At 46.7% G+C, this 18,428-nt stretch overlaps 1 pseudogene; it reads left to right on the top strand.

Annotated features, from left to right (window-relative positions):
- The window catches only part of LOC123991447, a 100,393-nt pseudogene extending 85,288 nt beyond the window's left edge, over positions 1 to 15,105 (top strand).
- Positions 15,106 to 18,428: the final 3,323 nt, after the last annotated feature.

The raw sequence follows: 18,428 nt of genomic DNA, 5'->3' as shown, positions 1-18,428 counted from the left end.
TGGCCTCTCCGGGCCAGTTCTAAATTGGTTTAGGACCTATTAAACCGGTCGAGAGTTTTTTGTCACCCTTGGTGAACATAACTCAGAGAAAATACACATCACGTGGCGTTCTACGAGGTTCGATTCTGGGTCCAGTACTGTTCCATTTATATATGTTACCCCTTGGCATTGTTATACAAAAACCCCTCGACTTACAAAACCCTAGACAATACAAAACTAGCGTACCCACCCTCGTCACACCCTGACCTAACCAAAATATAAAGAAAACAGAGATATCTCAGGTCAGGGCGTGACAGTACCCCCCCCCCCCCCCCCAAAGGTGCAGACTCCCGGCCGCAAACCTAAACCTACCTATAGGGGCATCTAACCTCGGTGGGGTCTGGATCTGGACGCCGCCCCCCTTCTTTACGCTGATCCCGGTGGGGCGTTGCTGGAGGCCCCTGCGACTGGGGACCGTTGCTGGAGGCCCCCCTGGGGACCGTTGCTGGAGGCCCCAGCGACTGGGGATGCTGGAGGCCCCAGCGACTGGGGACCGTTGCTGGAGGCCCCAGCGACTGGGGACCGTTGCTGGAGGCCCCAGCGACTGGGGACCGTTGCTGGAGGCCCCAGCGACTGGGGACCGTTGCTGGAGGCCCCGCCGACTGGGGACCGTTGCTGGAGGCCCAGCGACTGGGGACGTTGCTGGAGGCCCCACCGACTGGGGACCGCTACTGGAGGCCCCGGACTGGGGACCGTTGCTCTGGACTGGGAACTGTCGCCGGAAGCTCTGGACTGTGGCAGCGCACTGGATACCTGGTGCGTGGTGCCGGCACTGGGGGTACCGGGCTGGTGACACGCACCTCAGAGCGGGAAGGAGACACAGGACATACTGAACTGTGGAGCGCACTGGAGATCTGATGTAGAGCTGCCACAATGCGTCCTGAACTGGAGACACCGTGCACATTTCTGCATAATATGGTGCCTGACCAGTACCACGCTCTCTACCAGTACATAACCAGTACATAACACTGGGTCTGGACTTTTTTCATTCAAGCTGATAAATGAAACTAGGGATGTAACCGCAATGCTCTCTCTCTCTCTTTATCTCTCCTCTATCTTTCTCTCTCCTCTCTCTCTCTCCCCTCAATCTCTCCTCTATCTTTCTCTCTCCTCTCTCTCTCTCATCTATTCTCTCTCCTATCTCTGTCTCTCTTTCCTCTCCTCTCTCTCCCCTCTCTCTCCTTTCTCTCCTCTCCTCTCTCATCTCTCCTCCCTCTCCTATTTCCTCTTTCCTCTTTCCTCTCTCCTGTCTACCTTGGGTGGTAGTTAAGGGTGGTAATTAAGGGTTGTAGTTATGTATTGTAGTTAAGGGTGCTAGTTAAGGGTTGTAGTTCAAATCAAATCAAATTGTATTAGTCACATGCGCCGAATACAGCTGTAACGGCATTCGTCTGTTGAAGGAAGAGAGTCGGACCGAAATGCAGCGTGTTGGTTACTCATGACTTTAATGAATGAAATGCGGTACATGAAATAACTGAAAGACGAAAACAACAAACGGAACGTGAAACTAATTACAGCCTATCTGGTGACTACAACACAGAGACAGGAACAAACACCCACAAAATACAATGTGAAACTCAGGCTACCTAAATACGGTTCCCAATCCGAGACAACGAGAATCACCTGACTCTGATTGAGAATCGCCTCAGGCAGCCACTCCTAACTAGACACACCCCTAATCATACGCGATCCCAAATAATACAAACCCCAATACGAAAACAACATATAAACCCATGTCACACCCTGGCCTACCCAAACATATAACAAAAACACAAAATACAATGACCAAGGCGTGACAACAACAGGTAGACCTTACAGTGAAATGCTGAATACAACAGGTAGACCTCACCATGAAATGCTGAATACAACAGGTGTAGTAGACCTTACAGTGAAATGCTGAATACAACAGGTATAGTAGACCTCACCATGAAATGCTGAATACAACAGGTGTAGTAGACCTTACAGTGAAATGCTGAATACAACAGGTGTAGTAGACCTTACAGTGAAATGCTGAATACAACAGGTAGACCTCACCATGAAATGCTGAATACAACAGGTGTAGTAGACCTTACAGTGAAATGTTGAATACAACAGGTGTAGTACAGTGAAATGCTGAATACAACAGGTGTAGTAGACCTTACAGTGAAATGCTGAATACAACAGCTGTAGTAGAACGTACAGTGAAATGCTGAATACAACAGGTGTAGTAGACCTTACAGTGAAATGCTGAATACAACAGGTGTAGTAGACCTTACAGTGAAATGCTGAATACAACAGGTAGACCTCACCATGAAATGCTGAATACAACAGGTAGACCTCACCATGAAATGCTGAATACAACAGGTGTAGTAGACCTTACAGTGAAATGCTGAATACAACAGGTGTAGTAGACCTTACAGTGAAATGCTGAATACAACAGGTGTACTAGACCTCACAGTGAAATGCTGAATACAACAGGTGTAGTAGACCTTACAGTGAAATGCTGAATACAACAGGTAGACCTTACAGTGAAATGCTGAATACAACAGGTGTAGTAGACCTCACCATGAAATGCTGAATACAACAGGTAGACCTTACAGTGAAATGCTGAATACAACAGGTAGACCTTACAGTGAAATGCTGAATACAACAGGTAGACCTTACAGTGAAATGCTTACTTACGAGCCCTTAACCAACAATGCAGTTTAAAAAATACGGATACGAATAAGAAATGTCAGTAACAAGTAATTAACCAACTGCAGTAAAATAACAATAGTGGGACTACTGTATATACAGGGGTACCGGTACAGAGTCGGTGTGCGGGGGCACCAGTTAGTTGAGGTAATATGTGCATGTAGGTAGAGTTACTAAAGGGACTATGATAAGGGGTGGGGGACAATGTGAATAGTCAGGGTAGCATTTGATTAGATGTTCAGGAATCTTATGGCTTTGGGTTAGAAGCTGTTTAGAAGCCTCTTGGAACTAGACTTGGCTCTCCGGTCCTGCTTGCCGTGTGGTAGCAGTGAGAACAGTCTATGACTGGGGTGGCTGTAGTCTTTGACAGTTGTTAGGGCCTTCCTCTGACACCACCTGGTGTAGAGGTCAGGATGGCAGGAAGCTTGACCCCGGTGATGTACTGGGTCGTACACACTACCCTCTGTAGTGTCTTACGGTCTGAGGCCGAGCTGTTGCCATACCAGGCAGTGATGCAACCAGTCAGGATTGTAGTTAAGGGTGATAGTTATGGTGGTAGGTAGTTAAGGTGGTAGTTAAGGGTGATAGTTATGGTGGTAGTTAAGGGTGATAGTTAAGATGGTGGTTAAGGGTGATAGTTAAGATGGTTAAGGTTGGTGGTTAAGGGTGATAGTTAGGGTGGTAGTTAAGGTGGTGGTTAAGGGTGATAGTTAGGGTTAGGGTGGTAGTTAAGGGTGTGGTGGTTAGTTATGGTGGTAGTTAAGGTGGTGGTTAAGGGTGATAGTTATGGTGATAGTTAAGGTGGGGTGGTTGGTGGTGGTTAAGGGTGATAGTTATGGTGATAGTTAAGATGGTGGTTAGGGTGGTAGTTAAGATGGTGGTTAAGGGTGATAGTTATGGTGGTAGTTAAGGTGGGGTGGTTAAGGTGGTGGTTAAGGGTGATAGTTATGGTGATAGTTAAGAAGTAGTTAAGATGGTGGGGTGGTTAAGGTGGTGGTTAAGGGTGATAGTTAAGATGGTGGTTAAGGGTGGTAGTTATGGTGATAGTTAAGATGGTGGTTAAGGGTGGTAGTTAAGAAGGGTGATAGTTAGGGATGGTGGTTAAGGGTGGTGGTTAGGGTGGTAGTTAAGGTGGTGGTTAAGGGTGTGGTTAAGGTGGTGGTTAAGGGTGATAGTTATGGTGATAGTTATGGTGATAGATGGTGGTTGGTTAAGGGTGGTGGTATAGTTAAGATGGTGGTTAAATGGTGGGTGATAGTTATGGTGAGGTGGTGGTTAAGGGTGATAGTTATGGTGATAGTTAAGATGGTGGTTAAGGGTGGTTAGTGATAGTTAGGGTGGTAGTGGGGTGGTTAAGGTGGTGGTTAAGGGTGATAGTTAAGATGGTGGTTAAGGGTGGCAGTTAAGGTGGTGGTTAAGGGTGATAGTTATGGTGATAGTTAAGATGGTGGTTAAGGGTGTAGTTAAGATGGTGGTTAGGGTGGGTGGTAGTTAAGGTGGTGGTGGTTAAGGTGGTGGTTAAGATGGTGGATGTAGTTAAGATGGTGGTTAAGGGTGTGTTAGGGTGGTAGTTAAGGTGGGGTGGATGGTGGTTAAGGGTGATAGTTAAGATGGTGGTTGGTAGTTAAGGTGGGGTGTTAAGGTGGTGGTTAAGGATGGTGGTTAAGGGTGATAGTTAGTTAGTTGGTGAGTTAGTTAAGATGGTGGTTATAGGGTGATAGTTAAGATGGTGGTTAAGGGTGGTTAAGATGGTGGTTAAGGGTGATAGTTAGGGTGGTAGTTAAGGTGGGGTGGTTAAGGTGGTGGTTAAGGGTGGTAGTTAGGGTGGTGGTTAAGGTAGTTAAGGGTGATAGTTATGGTGGTAGTTAAGGTAGTTAAGGGTGATAGTTAGGGTGGTAGCAGATAGCTGAGCTCTGTTCTATTAATCTAGACAGGAGCAGTGGATAGCAGATAGCTGAGCTCTGTTCTATTAATCTAGACAGGAGCAGTGGATAGCAGATAGCTGAGCTCTGTTCTACTAATCTAGGCAGGAGCAGTGGATAGCAGATAGCTGAGCTCTGTTCTATTAATCTAGACAGGAGCAGTGGATAGCAGATAGCTGAGCTCTGTTCTATTAATCTAGACAGGAGCAGTGGATAGCAGATAGCTGAGCTCTGTTCTACTAATCTAGGCAGGAGCAGTGGATAGCAGATAGCTGAGCTCTGTTCTACTAATCTAGACAGGAGCAGTGGATAGCAGATAGCTGAACTCTGTTCTACTAATCTAGACAGGAGCAGTGGATAGCAGATAGCTGAGCTCTGTTCTATTAATCTAGACAGGAGCAATGGATAGCAGATAGCTGAGCTCTGTTCTACTAATCTAGACAGGAGCAGTGGATAGCAGATAGCTGAGCTCTGTTCTACTAATCTAGACAGGAGCAGTGGATAGCAGATAGCTGAGCCCTGTTCTACTAATCTAGACAGGAGCAGTGGATAGCAGATAGCTGAGCTCTGTTCTATTAATCTAGACAGGAGCAGTGGATAGCAGATAGCTGAGCTCTGTTCTATTAATCTAGACAGGAGCAGTGGATAGCAGATAGCTGAGCCCTGTTCTATTAATCTAGACAGGAGCAGTGGGTAGCAGATAGCTGAGCTCTGTTCTACTAATCTAGACAGGAGCAGTGGATAGCAGATAGCTGAGCCCTGTTCTACTAATCTAGACAGGAGCAGTGGATAGCAGACAGCTATGCGTTTGTGTGTGTGTGTGTGTGTGTGTGTGTGTGTGTGTGTGTGTGTGTGTGTGTGTGTGTGTGTGTGTGTGTGTGTGTGTGTGTGTGTGTGTGTGTGTGTGTGTGTGTGTGTGTGTGTGTGTGTGTGTGTGTGTCTATAGCTATGTATCTGTGTGGTGTTTTCACCACCACCAGATGAATGATTGATCAAATCAAATCAAAGGTTCATACGTGTTAATGGTAACGGGGTCTCTGTTACTGCACCCCACGACACCCTCAAATATTTCATACACATGGTGGTTGCATATTGCATGTAAGAGTGTGTTAATTGAATCAACATGAGTTGTGTCTCTATCTGTCTCCCCTTTAGGTCCTGACTATATCAAGCAGGCGTTCATGGAGGCAGTAGATCCTGCTGAAGAGAAGAAGGAGGACAACCCCACCAGCACCACCCAGACCCCCGGGCCCACACCTCCCCCATCGCCCTACAGCAAGAAGAGACCGCACAGCAACAGCGTCTCCACCTCCGCCTCCCGAAAGATCAGCAAGGACGAATCATCACACAGTCGCAAGGCCAGCAAGGACGAATCATCACACAGTCGCAATGCAAGCAAGGACGAATCATCACACAGTCGCAAGGCCAGCAAGGACGAATCATCACACAGTCGCAAGGCCAGCAAGGACGAATCATCACACAGTCGCAATGCAAGCAAGGACGAATCATCACACAGTCGCAAGGCCAGCAAAGAGGAGAAGCCGGGCCTTAAGATAAGCAAGGAGGAGCGGTCGAGCAGAAAGTTGAGTAAAGAGGAGAGGGTGTCCATCGCTGCCGAGCCTTCAAGAGCTGCTGCTCCCTCTTCCCAGATTAGATGCGAGGAGGCTCCAGCCAAACCCCCCAAGGCCCCGGAGCCCGGCCCCACCAACGTACCAACTCCCCAGGCTGCTGCTCCGCAGACGGTGGTGGGTCCTGTTAATGGAGTGGGACAACTCCACTCCCAGTACCATAGCTACTACGTCAAAGCCCCCTCCAGGGGACCCCTGCCCCCGGAACCTGAGCCTGAGGAGGACGAGGAGCCCAGTCAACTGACCCTGGCACGGATGGCCCCGCCAACCCCCAAGCCGACGCCCACCAGCGAACCGTGCAAACTCAGGAAGCAGGATTCGCTAAAACCAAAGAGCCTGGCAGAGACCAAGAAGGCCAGTATGGAGATGGCTGAGGGGAAGGAGGAAGAGCATGTAAGTATACAGCGTCTCATAGTGGGAGAGCTGATCTAAGATCAGTTTAGCCTTTTAGATCATAATGAATCAAATTACATGGAGAGGAGGGGACTGATCCTAGATCATAATGATTCAGATTACATGGAGAGGAGGGGACTGATCCTAGATCATAATGATTCAGATTACATGGAGAGGAGGGGACTGATCCTAGATCATAATGAATCAGATTACATGGAGAGGAGGGGGGGGGACTGATCCTAGATCATAATGAATCAGATTACATGGAGAGGGGGGGGTGATCCTAGATCATAATGATTCAGATTACATGGAGAGGAGGGGGGAGACTGATCCTAGATCATAATGATTCAGATTACATGGAGAGGAGGGGGGGGACTGATCCTAGATCATAATGAATCAGATTACATGGAGAGGGAGACCTGATCCTAGATCATAATGAATCAGATTACATGGAGAGGGAGACCTGATCCTAGATCATAATGACTCAGATTACATGGAGAGGGAGACCTGATCCTAGATCATAATGACTCAGATTACATGGAGAGGAGGGGACCTGATCCTAGATCATAATGACTCAGATTACATGGAGAGGGGGACCTGATCCTAGATCATAATGACTCAGATTACATGGAGAGGAGAAGAGGACTGGTCCTAGATCATAATGAATCAGATTACATGGAGAGGGGGACCTGATCTTAGACGCTTGATACATACGGCCCCAGCAGAGGAGAGAGAGAAAGGTGGAAAGGCAATAGCTACCCCATAGCTACCCCTACCTAATCACCAAGCTACTCCATAGTTACCCCTACCTAATCACCAAGCTACTCCATAGCTACCCCTACCTAATCACCATGCTACTCCATAGCTACGCCTACCTAATCACCATGCTACTCCATAGCTACGCCTACCTAATCACCATGCTACTCCATAGCTACCCCTACCTAATCACCATGCTACTCCATAGCTACCCCTACCTAATCACCATGCTACTCCATAGCTACCCCTACCTAATCACCATGCTACTCCATAGCTACCCCTACCTAATCACCATGCTACTCCATAGCTACCCCTACCTAGTCACCAAGCTACCCCTACCTAATCACCAAGCTACCCCATAGCTACCCCTACCTAATCACCATGCTACCCCATAGCTACCCCTACCTAATCACCATGCTACCCCATAGCTACCCCTACCTAATCACCAAGCTACCCCATAGTTACCCCAATCTAATCACCGAGCTACCCCATAGCTACCCTTGCCTAATCACCAAGCTACCCTATAGTTACCCCTACCTAGCCCAACCCATAGCTACCCCATAGTTACCCTTACCTAATCACCAAGCTACCCTATAGTTAACCCTAATCACCAAGCTACCCCTACCTAATCACCAAGCTACCCCATAGCTACCCTTACCTAATCACCAAGCTACCCTATAGTTAACCCTAATCACCAAGCTACCACTTGCTGATCACCAAGCTACCCCATAGTTAGCCCTACCTAATCACCAAGCTACCCCATAGTTACCCTTACCTAATCACCAAGCTACCCTATAGTTACCCCTAATCACCAAGCTACCCTATAGTTAACCCTAATCACCAAGCTACCCCTACCTAATCACCAAGCTACCCCTTGCTGATCACCAAGCTACCCCTACCTAATAACCAAGCTACCCGTTGCTGATCACCAAGCTACCCCATAGTTACCCCTACCTAATCACCAAGCTACCCTATAGTTACCCCTAATCACCAAGCTACCCCTTGCTGATCACCAAGCTACCCCATAGTTACCCCTACCTAATCACCAAGCTACCCTATAGTTACCCCTAATCACCAAGCTACCCCTACCTGATCACCAAGCTACCCTATAGTTACCCCTAATCACCAAGCTACCCTATAGTTACCCCTAATCACCAAGCTACCCTATAGTTACCCCTAATCACCAAGCTACCCTATAGTTACCCCTAATCACCAAGCTACCCTATAGTTACCCCTAATCACCAAGCTACCCCTACCTAATCACCAAGCTACCCCTTGCTGATCACCAAGTTACCCTATAGTTACCCCTAATCACCAAGCTACCCTATAGTTACCCCTGATCACCAAGCTACCGTATAGTTACCCCATAATCACCAAGCTACCCTATAGTTACCCCTAATCACCAAGCTACCCTATAGTTACCCCTAATCACCAAGCTACCCTATAGTTACCCCATAATCACCAAGCTACCCCATAGTTACCCCTAATCACCAAGCTACCCCTTGCTGATCACCAAGCTACCCTATAGTTACCCCATAATCACCAAGCTACCCCTACCTAATCACCAAGCTACCCTATAGTTACCCCTAATCACCAAGCTACCCCTACCTAATCACCAAGCTACCCTATAGTTACCCCTAATCACCAAGCTACCCCTACCTAATCACCAAGCTACCCCTTGCTGATCACCAAGCTACCCTATAGTTACCCCATAATCACCAAGCTACCCCTACCTAATCACCAAGCTACCCTATAGTTACCCCTAATCACCAAGCTACCCCTACCTAATCACCAAGCTACCCCTTGCTGATCACCAAGCTACCCTATAGTTACCCCATAATCACCAAGCTACCCTATAGTTACCCCTAATCACCAAGCTACCCTATAGTTACCCCTAATCACCAAGCTACCCTATAGTTACCCCTAATCACCAAGCTCCCCCATAGTTACCTCAGTAAACAACATCCTGTCTCCATCACTGACTATGTTGCGATAGTTAGACATAAGGCTGCATTGAAATTATTGTTATTTGTATAGCTATCGGGAGTGAACAATTATTTATCTTATTCCTGTTAAAGTCCCGACTGTAAAGAGATGATTTGCATAATTAACAATTATTTTTCTTATTCCTGTTAAAGTCCCGACTGTAAAGAGATGATTTGCATAATTCTGGGATGTGTCAGTTGAGTGTTCTCTCTCTCCTAACTCTCCTTTACGTTGTCTTGCAGGCTCCTAACTCTATCCTGGTTGCTATGGTGATGCTGTTGAATATCGGCCTAGCGATCATATTTGTTCACTTCCTGACATGATGGTCCTGTTTCTCAGGTAACCTCCATTTAAAATGGTAGTTTTTCTAAACATCTAAATGACCATACAAGGTGTTTGTTACTTCCCTAAAGAGCCTGATGATAACCTTCTGTGTGTTTTACAGTCCAATCAGTTAATAACTAATCAATGATACCCCATCTCAACTGTGTTTGACCCCCTCAGTGATGCCATGGCAACCAGTGCAGTTGCGTTGCCGGCCCGTCAAAATTCTAAATGGCGGCAGTCAGACTCGGGGTGAGGCCGCAGGAGCTTGGGAAACAGCTGTGTGACATAGGAGAGGCAGGAGAGAAGGACCCGCAGCCTGTCCTGGGTCGTCCACAGCCCTGCCTGATCATAATACTCTCCTCTGGAGCCTGTGGAAGAACAAACTGACATGTTTGAGGGAGATAGTAAAAACACTACAACAGAAAATGTAAACACACACACACACACCACACACACACACACACACACCACACACACACCACACACACACACCACACACACACACACATCACATACACCACACACACACACACACACCACACACACACCACACACACACACACACACACACACACACACACACACACACACACACACACACACCACACACCACACACACACACACACACACACACACACACTCACACACACACACACACACACACACACACACACACACACACACACACACACACACACACACACACACACACACACACACACACACAGGACAAAATTAAGTAATTGAAACACACGTCTGCTGACCCAAGCAGTGAGCTCTATGCTCTGCTCGTGCATGGACACTCCTTCTGTCCTGTTTCTGTCTGTCCTTCTGTCCTGTTTCTGTCTGTCCTTCTGTCCTGTTTCTGTCTGTCCTTCTGTCTGTCCTCTGTCCTGTTTCTGTCTGTACTTCTGTCCTGTTTCTGTCTGTCCTTCTTCCCTGTTTCTGTCTGTCCTTCTGTCTGTCCTCTGTCCTGTTTCTGTCTGTCCTTCTGTCTGTCCTTCTGTCTATCCTCTGTCCTGTTTCTGTCTGTCCTTCTGTCCTGTTTCTGTCTGTCCTTCTGTCTGTCCTCTGTCCTGTTTCTGTCTGTACTTCTGTCCTGTTTCTGTCTGTCCTTCCCTGTTTCTGTCTGTCCTTCTGTCTGTCCTTCTGTCTATCCTCTGTCCTGTTTCTGTCTGTTTTTCTGTCTGTCCTTCTGTCTATCCTCTGTCCTGTTTCTGTCTGTCCTTCTGTCCTGTCCTTCTGTCCTGTCCTTCTGTCTGTCCATCTGTCTGTACTTCTGTCCTGTTTCTGTCTGTACTTCTGTCCTCTGATTCTGTCCTGTCCTTCTGTCTGTTCTTCTGTCCTGTCCTTCTGTCTGTCCTTCTGTCCTGTCCTTCTGTCTATCCTTCTGTCTGTCCTTCTGTCCTTCTGTCCTGTCCTTCTGTCTGTCCTTCTGTCCTGTCCTTCTGTCATGTCCTTCTGTCCTGTCCTTCTGTCATGTCCTTCTGTCCTGTCCTTCTGTCATGTCCTTCTGTCCTGTCCTTCTGTCTGTCCTTCTGTCTGTCCTACCAGGGACACAGAGGGACGGACTGACTTTAACTGGGCCAGTGTGGAGAAGTGCTTTTAGTTGACAGAAGCTAACAGCTGCCCCTCTGACGTTTTGATAGGGAGAAGTGAGCACAGCGAGGCCAGAGGACTGTTGCAGAGAGGTGCACGTTCCAATGTTCCCACATTCTGAGTTCTGAGGTTCTAAGGATCTAGTGCTCTACAGTTCTCGTGCTCTAAAGTTCTAGTGTCCTAAGGTTCTAGTGTCCTAAGGTTCTAGTGTCCTAAGGGTCTAGTGTCCTGAGGTTTTAAGGTTCTGGTGTTCTAAGGTGCTGGTGTTCTCAGGTTCTAGTGTGCTAGTGCTCCGAGGTTCTAAGGTTCTAGTGCTCTAAGGATCTAGTCCTCTAAGGATCTAGTCCTCAAAGGTTCTAGTGCTCTGAGGTTCTAGTGCTCTGAGTCTCTAGTGCTCTAAGGTTCTAGTGTTCTGATGTTCTAAGGTTCTAAGGATTTAGTGTTCTGGGGTTATAAGGTTCTAGTGATCAGAGGTTATAACCAGCCCTTGCTGCAGGAAAGCAGATGTACTGTACATTAGCCATCAGTCTTACTCTGTTAACCATCAATCTCAGCTCCCAACCATACAATCAATCTCAGCTCCCAACCAATTACCATCAATCTCAGCTCCCTCTAGGCTTTGACACACTCCCAGGACATGGTAATGTTTTGATGACATTGTGGTTTTTTGTTATGGCTTTAGGGCTTGAATTAGATCCGCTTTTGCTAACGTCTGCGTTTGTTTTGACGGGGTCAGGGGTGGAACTGCATTAGAGCTGTCAAATCCACAAGTGGCTCCCGGCATTATACCTAAAGCGGACATTGCCATTGGCTGCACAGAGTCGCATTAACAGAAATCCCATGCAGCCTCGTCTGTAAGTTCAAACACTGGAATATGAGATGTAATCTACACCTCTGTTAGGATGATAGAAACCCTCATGATTTAGTTTAATGATTTTTCAATTTGAGCGTCATTATTTCTATCTAGCCACACTTTCTCCCTCTGAACTTCTAACATCAGTGGAAATGGGTGTGGCTTCATGACAATTATCAAGAGCAGCTGTTCACCGATTTGACGGCTCCAACGCAGTTCCACCCCTGACACGGCCAAAACATCAGCTATGTGGGCGTCGGCTCTCGCCGGTTAACACCTGATTGAGTCTAGGCCTTCGTTTCAGGTGTTTTTGTTGGTTACCTGCAGTCGTAGACGTGTAGTTAACAAAAAAAAGTGACCTACTACTGATCGTCTTTGACAAGAGTCTTTTTATTTTGGTATCATGAATGAACATCGTAACGATTTTATTCCTTCATAATGAGAAAATGATATGCTAATTTTATTAAATGTGCAATATGATTTATTTTTTTAAAGAGGGATTATATATTTTGACAACAGAGGGTCTAGTCTATTGAGGATTTTAACTAGTTTAAAACATCTGCTTCTGTTATTTTATCATACAACAGGAAAGATGACCTGAATAGATTGGGGCAGGAAGATTAACAGTAGGATTTGAGGAAGGAAGACACACTGTAGCCAGCCTTAGCTCCATATGACTGAAGGATGAAAAGTCTTACAAATGATGTCATTTTTTTGGATTCAAAAGATTAACTGTTAATATCAGACAATTGTGTATGGGATTTACTTTGATTCTTCTCCTCTGCTTTCAATGTTAAAACCACTTAGCTGTAAAGAGGAAGTAAAGCAGTTGGCTGAGTTTAGTCCAATAAAACCCTGTTGTTATTGTGATAAGGGACGAAAGTCATCTTGCATGTCAGTGAGACTGATGAGAGTGAACGTCCTGGATTGATTCTCAGTACCAGTATAGGTTCTAGAATTGATTCTGTTGGTTTTTATAACTAGAAATGATTCTATTGATTCTCAGCACTAGAATTGATTCTATAATTGATTCTGTTGATTCTTATAACTAGAAATGATTCTATTGATTGATGTTCAGCACTAGAATTGATTCTATAATTGATTCTGTTGATTCTTATAACTAGAATTAATTCTATTGATTCTCAGAACTAGAATTGATTCTAGAATTGATTATTGATTCTAAGAAGAAAGTTGGTTTAGAATTTATTCAGGTTAATTTCAGGGGGTAATATGGGTTATGTGGTTAGGAGTGATGCCTTTAAAAACAATATTGAACAGTCCTACTGTTTGTTTACCTCAGGAGAATATGAGGAAGAAGGGGGGGGAGACTCGTTAGGAGATGAAGGATGTGTCTTAATTGTGTTGTGAACTGTTGCAATCAAAAAGAGGGGATTTATTAAACGTGACACTATACTGTAAGTGTTAGTCTCTGTTGCAGGAACAGCATGATTTTATGTGAATAAAATACAATAAAAAACAAACAAACAAATGCAGTATGTAATATAAATAACATTTGCTGTTATCCATTTCAAAGATGATTTATTTATTCGTTCATCAGACATGTTATTGTTTGGAATATTCTGGTCTTTGTGAAAAAGGGAATGAAAAGTGGCTATTATATATTATATATATTTTTATATATATATATTTATATATATTATATATACTATTATATATATCTAAAGTGATTATTATTATTTATTATTTTTGCAATTTAATTGTTAGGATCCTACTAGTTTGCATGGCCTATTGATGAAACACTTGATACAAAAGCCAATATGAAGTGCAGTACTCCAAGCCTCTTTTCACATTGACTGGTCTGTGGATTCTGATTGGTCCTACAGTGTTCATGTCAAGTACAATCCACCACAATAGAGGACGATTTAAAGCAAAGAAAAGATTAAACCTTTTCTAACCATAAAACAAGGCAACTTTACATTGTGTTGAGTCTGTCCCATTCTTGTATGAACCACAGCAATGTACTGCAGTTTGATAAATACTTACCTGACAATAACAGGCCTTCTCATTGGATGTACTGCAGTTAACAGGCCTTCTCATTGGATGTACTGCAGTTAACAGGCCTTCTCATTGGATGTACTGCAGTTAACAGGCCTTCTCATTGGATGTACTGCAGTTAACAGGCCTTCTCATTGGATGTACTGCAGTTAACAGGCCTTCTCATTGGATGTACTGCAGTTAACAGGCCTTCTCATTGGATGTACTGCAGTTAACAGGCCTTCTCATTGGATGTACTGCAGTTAACAGGCCTTCTCATTGGATGTACTGCAGTTAACAGGCCTTCTCATTGGATGTACTGCAGTTAACAGGCCTTCTCATTGGATGTACTGCAGTTAACAGGCCTTCTCATTGGATGTACTGCAGTTAACAGGCCTTCTCATTGGATGTACTGCAGTTAACAGGCCTTCGGATCCATGTTCTCCCTTCTGTTTTCACAGAGCAGGGTGAGAGAGGGGATCTACCAGGAGTTAAAACAGGCAGTAATTGGGATATTATTTTTTTTAAACCAACCTTGCATATTGTAAACCTTTATATATAGAGAATATATACTATTTGTAAAGATTTCTACAGAGTATAATCCAGAAAATGGTATAAATTGGTATTTTTTCTAACAATTTGCACAGCTGTATTTTGACAATGGATAATAACATGTCTGTAATGGGTAATGTAATGCACATACGGTAACATTTGACACAAAAAAATCATTATTTTTAAACGGGTTGTAGGAGATGATGTATTATTTGGGGGGGGGGGTGACGTGAAATGCAGATTACCCTTGTTTTGACTGTTTTTACCAAATAATGAGGAACTGTGTGAGACTTCTCAAAGTATGGTGTCAACCTCACTGATTTGTGCAGTCTTTTGGAGATGTATTTTCTGTGTATAACAATAAAGAAGTTATGCCTTGTACACTGTCCCATCTCTATTTGATTGTGTCTTTGTCTCTTCCTTACTCCTGTACATTAGAATGTGTCTTGGATTAGACATAGGAGGCATTAGAATGTGTCTTGGATTAGACATCGGAGGCATTAGAATGTGTCTTGGATTAGACATCGGAGGCATTAGAATGTGTCTTGGATTAGACATCGGAGGCATTAGAATGTGTCTTGGATTAGACATTGGAGGCATTAGAATGTGTCTTGGATTAGACATAGGAGGCATTAGAATGTGTCTTGGATGTGTCTTAGACATAGGAGGCATTAGAATGTGTCTTGGATTAGACATTGGAGGCATTAGAATGTGTCTTGGATTAGACATCGGAGGCATTAGAATGTGTCTTGGATTAGACATTGGAAGCATTAGAATGTGTCTTGGATTAGACATAGGAGGCATTAGAATGTGTCTTGGAGAATGTGTCTTGGATTAGACATAGGAGGCATTAGAATGTGTCTTGGAGAATGTGTCTTGGATTAGACATAGGAGGCATTAGAATGTGTCTTGGAGAATGTGTCTTGGATTAGACATAGGAGGCATTAGAATGTGTCTTGGAGAATGTGTCTTGGATTAGACATAGGAGGCATTAGAATGTGTCTTGGATTAGACATTGGAGGCATTAGAATGTGTCTTGGATTAGACATAGGAGGCATTAGAATGTGTAGCCAGTAGCCGGTTGTTTAACCTCTCTCGTCCCGAGCAAGAGGCCATAGAGAGGTACATCCAGGACTCTCTGGCTGCAGGACTCATCATCTTCCTCCCCAGTGGAGGCAGGGTTTTTCTTTGAGAAGATGAAGGATGGGTCACTGAGGCCGTGCAGAGACTTCCGTGGGCTGAATAATATCCCTGTTAAGAACAAGTACACCTTGCCACTCATCAGCTCTGCTTTCCCCCCCTCCCTGGTGCCACGGTTACCAAACTGGACCTCCGGAATGCCTACCACCTTGTCCGCATAAGAGAGGGGGATGAGCGGAAGACTGCGTTCAACGCACTACTTGGTCACTTTGAGCATTTTGGTCTTACTAACGCCCCTGCTGTTCTCCAGAACCTAGTCATTGACGTGCTGAGGGATGTGATTGAACGCTTCGTTTTTGTCAGCAACACGTTCTTCAACGGCTGTTGGCGAATAAGGTTTTTGTTAAAGCTGGATATGTGAGTTCCATGCTGCCTCAGTGTCGTTCCTGGGTTATAGTATTGCACAGGGACAGTTAAGTATGGACCCCGCCAAGGTCATGGCTGTCAGAGTGGCCTGCGCCCTCCAACCTGACACAGCTTCAGCGTTTCCTGGGGTTTGCACATTTTTTACAGATGTTTTATCTGCAACTACAGACGTCTGGCAGCACCTCTCACCTCTCTCTCCTCTCACCACTCTCTCCTCTCACCACTCTCTCCTCTCACCACTCTCTCCTCTCACCTCTCTCTCCTCTCACCTCTCTCTCCTCTCACCACTCTCTCCTCTCACCTCCACCTCAGTCCAACCCAGGACTCCAGTCCTCACTCAGTCCAACCCAGGACTCCAGTCCTACTCAGCCCAACCCAGGACTCCAGTCCTTACTTAGCCAACCCAGGACTCCTCTCCTCTCAACCCAGGACTCCAGTCCTCCTCAGCCCAACTCAGGACTCCAGTCCTCTCCTCTCACCAGGACTCCAGTCCTCTCACCAGCCCAACCCAGGACTCAGTCCTCCTCTCACAGGACTCCAGTCCCTCAGCCCAACCCAGGACTCCAGTCCTCAGGACTCCAGTCCCCAACCCAGGACTCCAGTCCTCACTCAGCCCAACCCAGGACTCCAGTCCTCACTCAGCCCAACCCAGGACTCCAGTCCTTACTCAGCCCAACCCAGGACTCCAGTCCTTACTCAGCCCAACTCAGGACTCCAGTCCTCACTCAGCCCAACTCAGGACTCCAGTCCTTACTCAGCCCAACCCAGGACTCCAGTCCTTACTCAGCCCAACCCAGGACTCCAGTCCTCACTCAGCCCAACTCAGGACTCCAGTCCTCACTCAGCCCAACCCAGGACTCCAGTCCTCACTCAGCCCAACCCAGGACTCCAGTCCTTACTCAGCCCAACTCAGGACTCCAGTCCTTACTCAGCCCAACTCAGGACTCCAGTCCTCACTCAGCCCAACTCAGGACTCCAGTCCTTACTCAGCCCAACCCAGGACTCCAGCCCAACTCAGGACTCCAGTCCTCCAACCCAGGACTCCAGTCCTTACTCAGCCCAACTCAGGACTCCAGTCCTCACTCAGCCCAACCAGGACTCCAGTCCTCAGCCCAACCCAGGACTCCAGTCCTCAACCCAGGACTCCAGTCCTTACTCAGCCCAACTCAGGACTCCAGTCCTCACTCAGCCCAACCCAGGACTCCAGTCCTCACTCAGCCCAACCCAGGACTCCAGTCCTTACTCAGCCCAACTCAGGACTCCAGTCCTCACTCAGCCCAACCCAGGACTCCAGTCCTCACTCAGCCCAACCCAGGACTCCAGTCCTTACTCAGCCCAACTCAGGACTCCAGTCCCCAACCCAGGACTCCAGTCCTCACTCCCAACCCAGGACTCCAGTCCTCACTCAGCCCAACCCAGGACTCCAGTCCTCACTCAGCCCAACCCAGGACTCCAGTCCTCACTCAGCCCAACCCAGGACTCCAGTCCCTTACTCAGCCCAACTCAGGACTCCAGTCCTTACTCAGCCCAACCCAGGACTCCAGTCCTCACTCAGCCCAACCCAGGACTCCAGTCCTCACTCAGCCCAACCCAGGACTCCAGTCCTTACTCAGCCCAACCCAGGACTCCAGTCCTTACTCAGCCCAACCCAGGACTCCAGTCCTTACTCAGCCCAACCCAGGACTCCAGTCCTTACTCAGCCCAACTCAGGACTCCAGTCCTTACTCAGCCCAACCCAGGACTCCAGTCCTTACTCAGCCCAACCCAGGACTCCAGTCCTTACTCAGCCCAACTCAGGACTCCAGTCCTCACTCAGCCCAACCCAGGACTCCAGTCCTTACTCAGCCCAACCCAGGACTCCAGTCCTTACTCAGCCCAACCCAGGACTCCAGTCCTCACTCAGCCCAACCCAGGACTCCAGTCCTTACTCAGCCCAACTCAGGACTCCAGTCCTCACTCAGCCCAACCCAGGACTCCAGTCCTCACTCAGCCCAACCCAGGACTCCAGTCCTCACTCAGCCCAACCCAGGACTCCAGTCCTCACTCAGCCCAACCCAGGACTCCAGTCCTCACTCAGCCCAACTCAGGACTCCAGTTCATGGTGGAGGTGGACGCCTCTGACACCGGGGGTAGGTACT

The sequence above is a fragment of the Oncorhynchus gorbuscha genome, linkage group LG12, assembly GCF_021184085.1.
Source record: "Oncorhynchus gorbuscha isolate QuinsamMale2020 ecotype Even-year linkage group LG12, OgorEven_v1.0, whole genome shotgun sequence".
NCBI lineage: Eukaryota > Metazoa > Chordata > Actinopteri > Salmoniformes > Salmonidae > Oncorhynchus > Oncorhynchus gorbuscha.
Note: the sequence above shows the minus strand (reverse complement) of the source record. Positions and strands in the feature narration are given on the sequence as shown.